This window comes from Nuphar pumila, chromosome 8, assembly GCF_984573655.1.
Source record: "Nuphar pumila chromosome 8, dmNupPumi1.hap1.1, whole genome shotgun sequence".
Lineage (NCBI taxonomy): Eukaryota > Viridiplantae > Streptophyta > Magnoliopsida > Nymphaeales > Nymphaeaceae > Nuphar > Nuphar pumila.
The window spans coordinates 9079879-9088744 of record NC_143256.1 but is presented as its reverse complement, the minus strand read 5'-3'; positions in this window follow the sequence as shown (position 1 = coordinate 9088744).

Sequence of the window (8866 nt, the reverse complement as noted above, 5' to 3'; positions counted from 1 at the left end):
AAGACCAGGTAATTTGATAGAGAACTTATTTTCAAAATACTGTAAATCTCCGTGAGGATGAACATGTTAAGCGTAATAGTTATGATGGGTTAATTTAAAATCATGCGTGCTTGTGCCCTTTGGAGGCTTTTAAATCAGTAATTGATTAATTATTGTTTAAGCATGTATGTCAAGTGAATTAATAATAAAATGTATGTATCATAATTCTTTTGTGGTTTTACAATGAGAGGGTAAGGAATACTTTTGGTTCAGTAAGATATTGTTAGTTACGAAAGGTTGCTTCTCCAGCCACGGAGATGGGGCATAGCTGTCACCAATGTCGCAGGTTAGTAGTGAGATTGTTTTAACTGAAAGTAATTATGATATATCAGGTTGAAGGTGGTGGGAGCTCTCTATCAATACAGTTGTCCAACACCTAGAACTAAAAAAGATGAGCAAGGCCAAGGTAATAAGCCACAAATTGATTGAGTATACCCTCTGAGTCAAGCTTTTGATTCAGATATTGTCTTCATAGTACCCACAGAGTATTGTAAAAGAGAAACAAAAGTGTATGGTACATGTAGTGAAGCATGACATGTATTCTTTAAGAAAAAAAACATAAATAAAAGAATAATAAGTGATCCATGCCTATTGTGGAAGCTTCACTTGCACAAGTCATATATGAATTGAATAATCACACGAGTAAGAGTTGCATACGATATTTGACTGCACTTTAATTGTCTATCATTTCATGTATGCCTATTTCTATGCAATTTAATTTTGTTATTGTATTCCTACTAAGGGCTTATGGATATTGACCTCCTATAAATACAAGCACAAAATAGTTGCTCAAGTGGTATCAAGAAGATGTGGTAACGTCGAGAACTAGTGATTCTCCTTTCTTAAGATCTATATTTTGAGTACTTAGTTGAACTAATTTTATATAAACATTATGGTTTGTTTTGGAATGAGAATACTCTAATTTTGAACTTAAATCATTTATAAGTGTTATTTTGTCCTATTGTTATTGAGTGAACTATTAACTCGCTCGAGGTTTTAACTAGAGTCAAAAAAGTTGTTTTTCGCTACTATATATAAAAAAAGTTTTATGTGTTTTTTGAGTTTTAAATCTTGGGACGTTACACTACTAGAAGACAAATTTCCAAGACCTTACATTTCAATGCTCGGTCCAAAGAAAAGGAAGTGTTAGAACATCAATACCCTCATTAGTATTGTAAAGATCCCCACATGGGTTATGAGACAAACAATTCCAGCATGAATGAGTTTACCAAAAGACAAATCCCTAAGACCTCGCATATCAAAGCCTAATCCAAAGAAAGAACTAGAACGTTGGTACCTTCATCGGTCTCATAAAGGTCCCCACATAGATTATGAGATGAATAACTAGCATGAATGAGTCTATAAAAAAGATGAATCCCTAGGATCTCACATTTTAAAGCCCAATTCAAAGAAAATGAAATTTTAGAACATCAGTCTCATAAAGGTCCTTATATAAGTTAGGAGATAAAAATCTGTAACACGAATGAGTTTAACAAAAGATGAATCCCTAGGATCTCGCATTTCAAAGCACAATTGAAAGAAAGAAAAGTGTTAGAACATCATCCTTATCAGTCTCGTAAAGGTCTCTACATGGGTTATGAGATGAACAACTCTAGCATAGATGAGTCTACCAAAAGATGAATATTTAGGACATCGCATTTCAAAGCCCGATCTAAAGAAAGAAATATGCTAGAACATCAATACCTTCATTAGTCTTGTAAAGGTCCCCATACGGATTACAAGATGGACAACTCTATCACAGATGATTCCACCAAGATACAAACCTCTAGGACCTTGAATTTCAAAGTCTGATAAAAAAAAGGTGTGCTAGCATATGCCAGAAAACATGAAAAAAAAAAGAAGAGAGTAAGAGATATCTAAGAAAGGTTGGATCATGAACATGCATAGCTTGAAAGAAGGGCTCAAGAGTCAGAATTTGAAGAAGCACGTGCTGACAAAAAGGACAAAAGAACTCAAGTCAAATTTAGAAAAGGGTTACAACTAGTACAGTGATGAATCCCCAATGTTTGTAGAAAGGAATCCATAGACCCAGAATAGCCCACCCGATCCAGACTACATCGTTAGAGTCAAATAAGAAAATAAAGTCTTCAGAGAATATGATTCAAAATATGAATATCAGAATGAAGTACATGGATCTAGATCGAAAGGAGTATTCTTTAGAGAAATTCGTGTCTGAGAGGCGTGATGAAGATGATGATGAAACTCCCCAAAAGTTCTTGAAGTTAAGTGGTAAAGGGGGTCTCAAAACACATATGGCATTGTTCATGGTGAGCATAACAAAATATCAAAATAATGATAGAAGGCTGATTAACTCATTCCCCAAGAGTCTAGAGGGAGAGGCTCAAGAATGGTTCGCAACCTTGGACCTATAACAAGTCAAGAAATTCAAGCAAGTAATAAATATTTTTATGGACTATTTTTGCTTGAATCTTGAGGCCCTCCCTACCATTAGCCAAATATATGACCTGAAGCAGAAGAGAGATAAAAGTACCCATTAATTTATAAACTGATGGAGGTTCATAGCCAATCCGATAAAGGAGTTGATCTTAGACTCTCATGCCCTAATGATAGTCATGGACAACTTCGCCCAACCTTTGAGAAGCCTAATAAGTATGGCTCAGGTTGAAACCTATGACGAACTCATCAAGAAGACATCTGCATTTGAGGTAGGCATTAAAAGAGGAGTATATTACGAGTTCCTAAAGAACAATAAAGATGACAACATATATAAAAGTTAGACTCATACAAGGGTCAGGTTAACATTGTGAGAACCTCAAGACAAAACTTTCAAAAGAACGACAATTAGGGTCAAAAGGCAGGCAACCAAAAGACCACCCCAAAGAAGTTGAATAAGATTTAATACCGGGGGGGGGGACCCAAAATGGACCAAAAACAGAACATTCACCAAGTTCAAGCAGCCTTAGTCACATGTCATAGATCTGTTGTTAAGGGATAACCAAATCAAGTTGCCTAAGGTCTCAAATCCGTCACAGATGAAGGGCAAAGACCTATCCAAATATTGCAGATATCATAGAGTTGCAGGTCACAACAGAAAAGAATGTTTTATCCTTAGGCACATTATCTAGGATAATATAGACATTAGTGAATTGCTTGTCTATGAACAACTACCAAAGCGAGGCAATATCGATATGGGCTTCTTTAAAGAGCCTTTTTCGAACCATACCACTGAAGAATGGGTCCAAGCTTGCAAACTGAAGGAGAATTGACTTCTTGAAAAGGCCATAGAACATTAATCATTTGCCAACACATTGGTCTGCATTCCTTGAGCCCTCATTTTTAATACATGTTCTTGTCCACTGCTTGTTGTTCTCCAAATTTATTACCAAGGAGGGAGAAGGGTGCAAGAAAGACAAATTCCTTGGAAAAGTGAAAAAACTTCACGAGAGGACCCATAGATAATTTTAATTCATCTGGACCCACCAAATAATAATCACACAAAGGTTCTTTCCCAAACGTCAATCACAAAAAAAGATGACCTCCTTATATAACCCACATTGTCGAGATCTCAAGTTGAGACTGACGTGCCAACTGTGTAGATGAAGAACAACCCCTCATCAAGCTCAATAATGACTACATCATCATCCAATTTGGAACACTTGTTGGCTATTCATCTCTCTAAAAGTTCTAAGATCTTCAGGCTCTATGAAAGGATAAATGACTCTCACCTCAGAAATCTTGCTTAATATCAACAGGTTTTAAACTACATTAAGGTATGAAGAATTGCCTTGTACATAGGGTACCAACCTTTTAAGAGACTAAAAAAGAACCAATAGGGCATAAGGACAACTCTCATAGTTGTGTCCAAAGTAGAAACCCAAGGACTTGACTGTAAAGGGCCTAAGGGTAAGAAAGACAAAAAGAAAGATCTCACATGGGTCCTGAAGGATCACTTCAAAAAGAAGGCCACCATCATCAACTCAGTAGAGAGTTGGGTTACATAAGATGACACTGGACTAATACTTACTTTGCGTGAGTTGAGCCTTTAACCTAAAAGATTAGGCAGCCATTTACACCATACTCTCTCTCCTCCTGTAGAGAATCATCTAGGGCAGAGTAAAACTGCGACAAGTCAGAACAACATGATTCATCACCCCATGACCCCAAGTAAGCATTCAAAACCTGAAGTTTATAAAATAGTTTTCTAAAAACCCCAAAGATTAAAAAAGTAAAAAATCTCAAAAAAAATAAAATTTAAAAAATCCAAAATATTAAAATATTTTAAAATTTCAAAAAATAAAAAAAACCCATAAAAATCCAAAAAGAATTTTCTCTCCTAGGATCCAATCTATCTCCTTTATTACATGAGCATGATATTCCTATCGACAAGGGTAAGGAAACTTTTGTCAAAATCCATATTTTATTTTGTCTAGCCTATCCAATGATGCCTTTTTTTTTATTAAAATCATGTGAGGACGTGTCAAAGAAGTCTAAACCTAAGTATGGAACCAAGGGAGAGAATACCACAAAGTTATCTGAATTGAAGTCTTTCATTGAAAGGTAGAAAAACCCTTGTTTTTTAGATAAGAAGGGACCTCTAGTAGTCGATTATACAAACAATCTCGATAATCCAGTTGCTCCCAAACTGACCCAACCTCATTTGACGAGACGCAAATGTTGTTGACAACCCAATTGCTTTCAACACTTGTTCGACCTTGTTCAGCGAGACTCAAATGGTCTTGACAACCCAATGGTCCTCTGAACTTTCCCGACCTCATTCGACGAGACTCAAACGGTGTCCGCAACTCAATTTACCTTGTCCCAAATAACTTTGGGAGAGCGATAGAACACCATTATGCAAAGCATGTGATTGAGAGACCATTTAAGGTCAAACATTTTGTCTTTAAATGGATTCAGTTTGTTTCAAAGTGGTCTTTACCTTAAGCGTGTCCCTGTACATGAGAGCCTACCACATAGAACATTCAAGTCGTAGAAAATAATAAGGTAGTGATACAGTGAGGCCAATAAACTTTTATTCAATGGTTCTAGCTCATGAGTCTATAAGAATAAATTATATGGGTATGATATTATTATCAAAGCTTAAATATAGATCCTTTGAAAGTCCTTCTAAGCAACTAACTCTCTAGAAAAAAAGTTAGGTGTTGAATTCTTTTAATGTAAAAAAATACATGAAAGTGAAAAATATAAAATAACTAACACCTACTTCGAGTCTATGGCATGGTGACAAGCTCCGGTCATAAGACTGCCTCAGGGGTAGAGGTTAGACAAAAAGAAAAAGAAAAAAGAAAAATCAATACTCGCATCTAAATCTATGGCATAGTAGCAAGCTCTAGTCATATGACTACCTTAAAGGTAGATGTTGAAATAGAAAAGTGTGTGCTAGGAAGAAATAAATACTTACCTCTGGGCCAATGGTAAGGTGGTAGACTCCGTCCATATGACTTTTAGAAAGCAAAAGGTTGGATAGATAGTGGCATTCCTCTTAGACTAGGTAGTCGTGAGACCCAATGATTGCCAGGTTTCAGGTCAAGGGATGACAAAAGTAAGGAATAAGCCTCTTTTGAGCTAAAAACAAAGACTTCAAGGAACTTATCTAGGGGCAAATAGTGCACTTGAACACATTTTTATCAAGCTTTAGTTCTTTAGAGTTTAAGCCTTAATGGAGAATTAGACCTAATAAGAATGCTTTGAGACTTAATCTCATGTCCTTATAACTAATTGCTTGAGGCCAAGACATAATTAGAGGAAGAAAATCCCAATGAAGTTGAGTGTCATCGCTTTATCTAACCTAAGAAAAGAAAAGTTTAAAGTGTAGGAATCTCAAGTACAAGAATTAGCTTGTCAGAAAGATTTTCAATTTAAAGAAGGGCGAAAAGAGCCAAAAGCTTTGATCCTAAATCATCAATCATTCATTGTTGTTACAAGCCAATCACCATAGGCTAACCATTGTTCCATATAAAGCATCAATTTTATGGCATTTGTAGGGTTCATTGTACTTATCCCCATAAGCTCTTATATATATATAATTACAAGGCATCAAAAATCAAAACGGGTTTAAAAGACACAAAACCCAACATTTTCTCTCTCCAAGAGTAGTTGGAGGTTCATATCAAGTCAACAATGTAGGTGGATAATGCTTCATAAGATGGTGCAGCCTGCACAACAATCCTTAGAGTTGCTAGTTCCTTCTTCTAAGTCAAGATCAATATCAAATCATTTTTGAACTGGTCTGACCTCATTTGGCAAGACGGCAAAATAGTCTTGACAACCCAGTTTATCTTTGAACTGGCCCGACCTTATTCGTTGAAACCCAAAACAGTCTCAATAACCCAGTTTATCCTCTCTAATACTAGCCCGACCTCATTCGGAGAGACAAAAAATGATCTCGACAAGCTAGTTATTTCAAAACTCACTCGACCTCACTCGACGAAACCACAAAACAATCTCAAAAATCCAGTTTCAGAACTTGACTGACCTCGTTTGACAAAAAAATAAACAGTCTCTAAAACCCAGTTCATCTCCTAGCACTGGCCTGACCTCGCTCAATGAGACCGCAAACAGTCTTAAAAACCTAGTTATCCCCAACATTGGCTTGACCTCGTTCGATGAGACCATAAAAGGTCTCAATAACCCAATTCCTCCCTTGACACTAGTGTGATCTCACTCAATGAAACTACAAATGGTCTAAAAACCCGATTGTCCTAGAGGTGGCCCAACTTCGTTTGGTGATACCATAAAAATGTCTCAAAAGCCCAGTTCACCTCTTGGATCTGGCCTGACCTTGTTCAATGAGACTACATATGGTCTTGAAAACCCAATTATCCATTGACATTGGCCCAACCTCATTTAGAAAGATCACAAAATGATCTAAAAAACCCAACTGTCCTAACACTGGTTCGGCCTCATTCAATGAGACCCAAAAAGGTTTTGACAACTTAGTGGTGCCAAAATTGGCAAGTCCTCCCATTTTAAGGTGTCTATTCCTTTGTCATAAATTGATCCATATTCAACTAATGACAAATGGGGACATTTATACACACCCAAAATTTTCACCAAATCCCTAAAACGACAAGCTTAGAGATCAAGAAAATAATCCCGTAAAAAAGATGCTCGAAAAAACCCCATTTCAGTATGAGATGTCAACAGTTTGTAGTCTCATCTACCGAACAACAAACCAAAATTTTCGTCCTACCCTAGGACGATAGACCATTGTGAGATCTCGCCTAGGATGATAAACCAACTTTGTAGTCTGGTCCTCTTTGAGCGCATGGATAAACTTTTCAAAAGAATTTTTTCCAAGTTGGACTCAACCTCCTCCTATACATTTAGTGTGAGACTCTTTCTAGATAAATTCTACCCCCTTGGGGATAAGAAAAGATCTATTTGAGTTAAATTAAAGTCTAAAAAACCCTTTATATACATCCCATGCATAATTTTGATAAATAAAAGTTGACTCCTAGAGTAAGGGGGAGCTAAAAAAATAGGAACCTACGGTGGATCTAAAGCTAGAAATCCCATGTGTCTATATCCCATGCAAAATTTCTACAAATAGAAGTTAACCCCTAGAGTCAAGGGGAGCTAAAGAAAAAGGAACCTGAGGAGGATCTAGAGTTAGAAATCCCCTATCTGAGTGTTGGCCCTAAAGAAAATGCCTACCTAATCTCTGCCTGCACTCTGACCCTCTCTCGACCTGAGTCCTAAACTGCCATACTATAACACACCCAATTTCTAAACTTAATTTTTAAGGTAATTATTTTTTTTTAAAAATCAATAGCGAAAATGAGAAAGCAGGAATGCTACAGACATAAAACCAAACACCAACCATTCTAGTAAATTTCATAAATTAAAAAATCATCATTCATTCATATTGAAGTAAATAAAGTTATCATAATGGTCTAGTTCAAAACCAGTGAGTCAAGGCCAGAGTCTATTGTCAAACTCCAAACCTCGATAACATCTCAATGCAAGTTCCAATAACAGTCCATTCATCTTAATTACACAGTCAAGCCTCATCACCTAAAAATGTTAAAATTAAAGGGGCCAGGCTCATCCAACCTGAGTAGGAATACAATACCAATGCAGGTGATTACAATACCAAGTATACATAAACATACATATTTCAAAACATATGTGATACAATTCTATATCATATCATGATGCATTTCAATGGACAATTATAATAATTTAAAATCATGGAACAATAATCTAGAACATGAACATATCCAGATTAGCACATGTACATCTAGAAACCATTAAAACATCTTACAATTTAAAAACACATGACCTATATCATATTCGTGCATAAGCAGTTAAACAATGCATGGGCTTACCAAAATAATTGGAGCACCTTTTTCATGCACGGGTAGTTTCTTAGCTTTATTATTATATTCCATACTTAGATGATGCATGTAATGCCTTAACTACATCTATAACCCATAATTGTTTTGATACCACAAACTTCTATGGGTACTAACACAGACCTCACCAGATTAGAGGCAATAACACATGGTATATTTTTAGACAATTTATGACTTATTAAACCTTGCTTTGCACATCGTCACCTGTCTTGGGGTATGGGGCGACCTTTGTCGAGAGAGTCTCTAACCCTCTAACCTGATATATCAAAATTTTCTTCAATTGAAGTCTATACATACCACCTCGCGGTTGTAGTGATAGCCTGATCCCTCTCTCTCTCTCTCTCTCTCTCTATATATATATATATATATATATATATACATATATATATATATATATATATATATGGCTAGAGAAAAGCAACCTTCTGTGATATAAAGAAATCTCATAGAGCCTAGAATACTGCTTACCC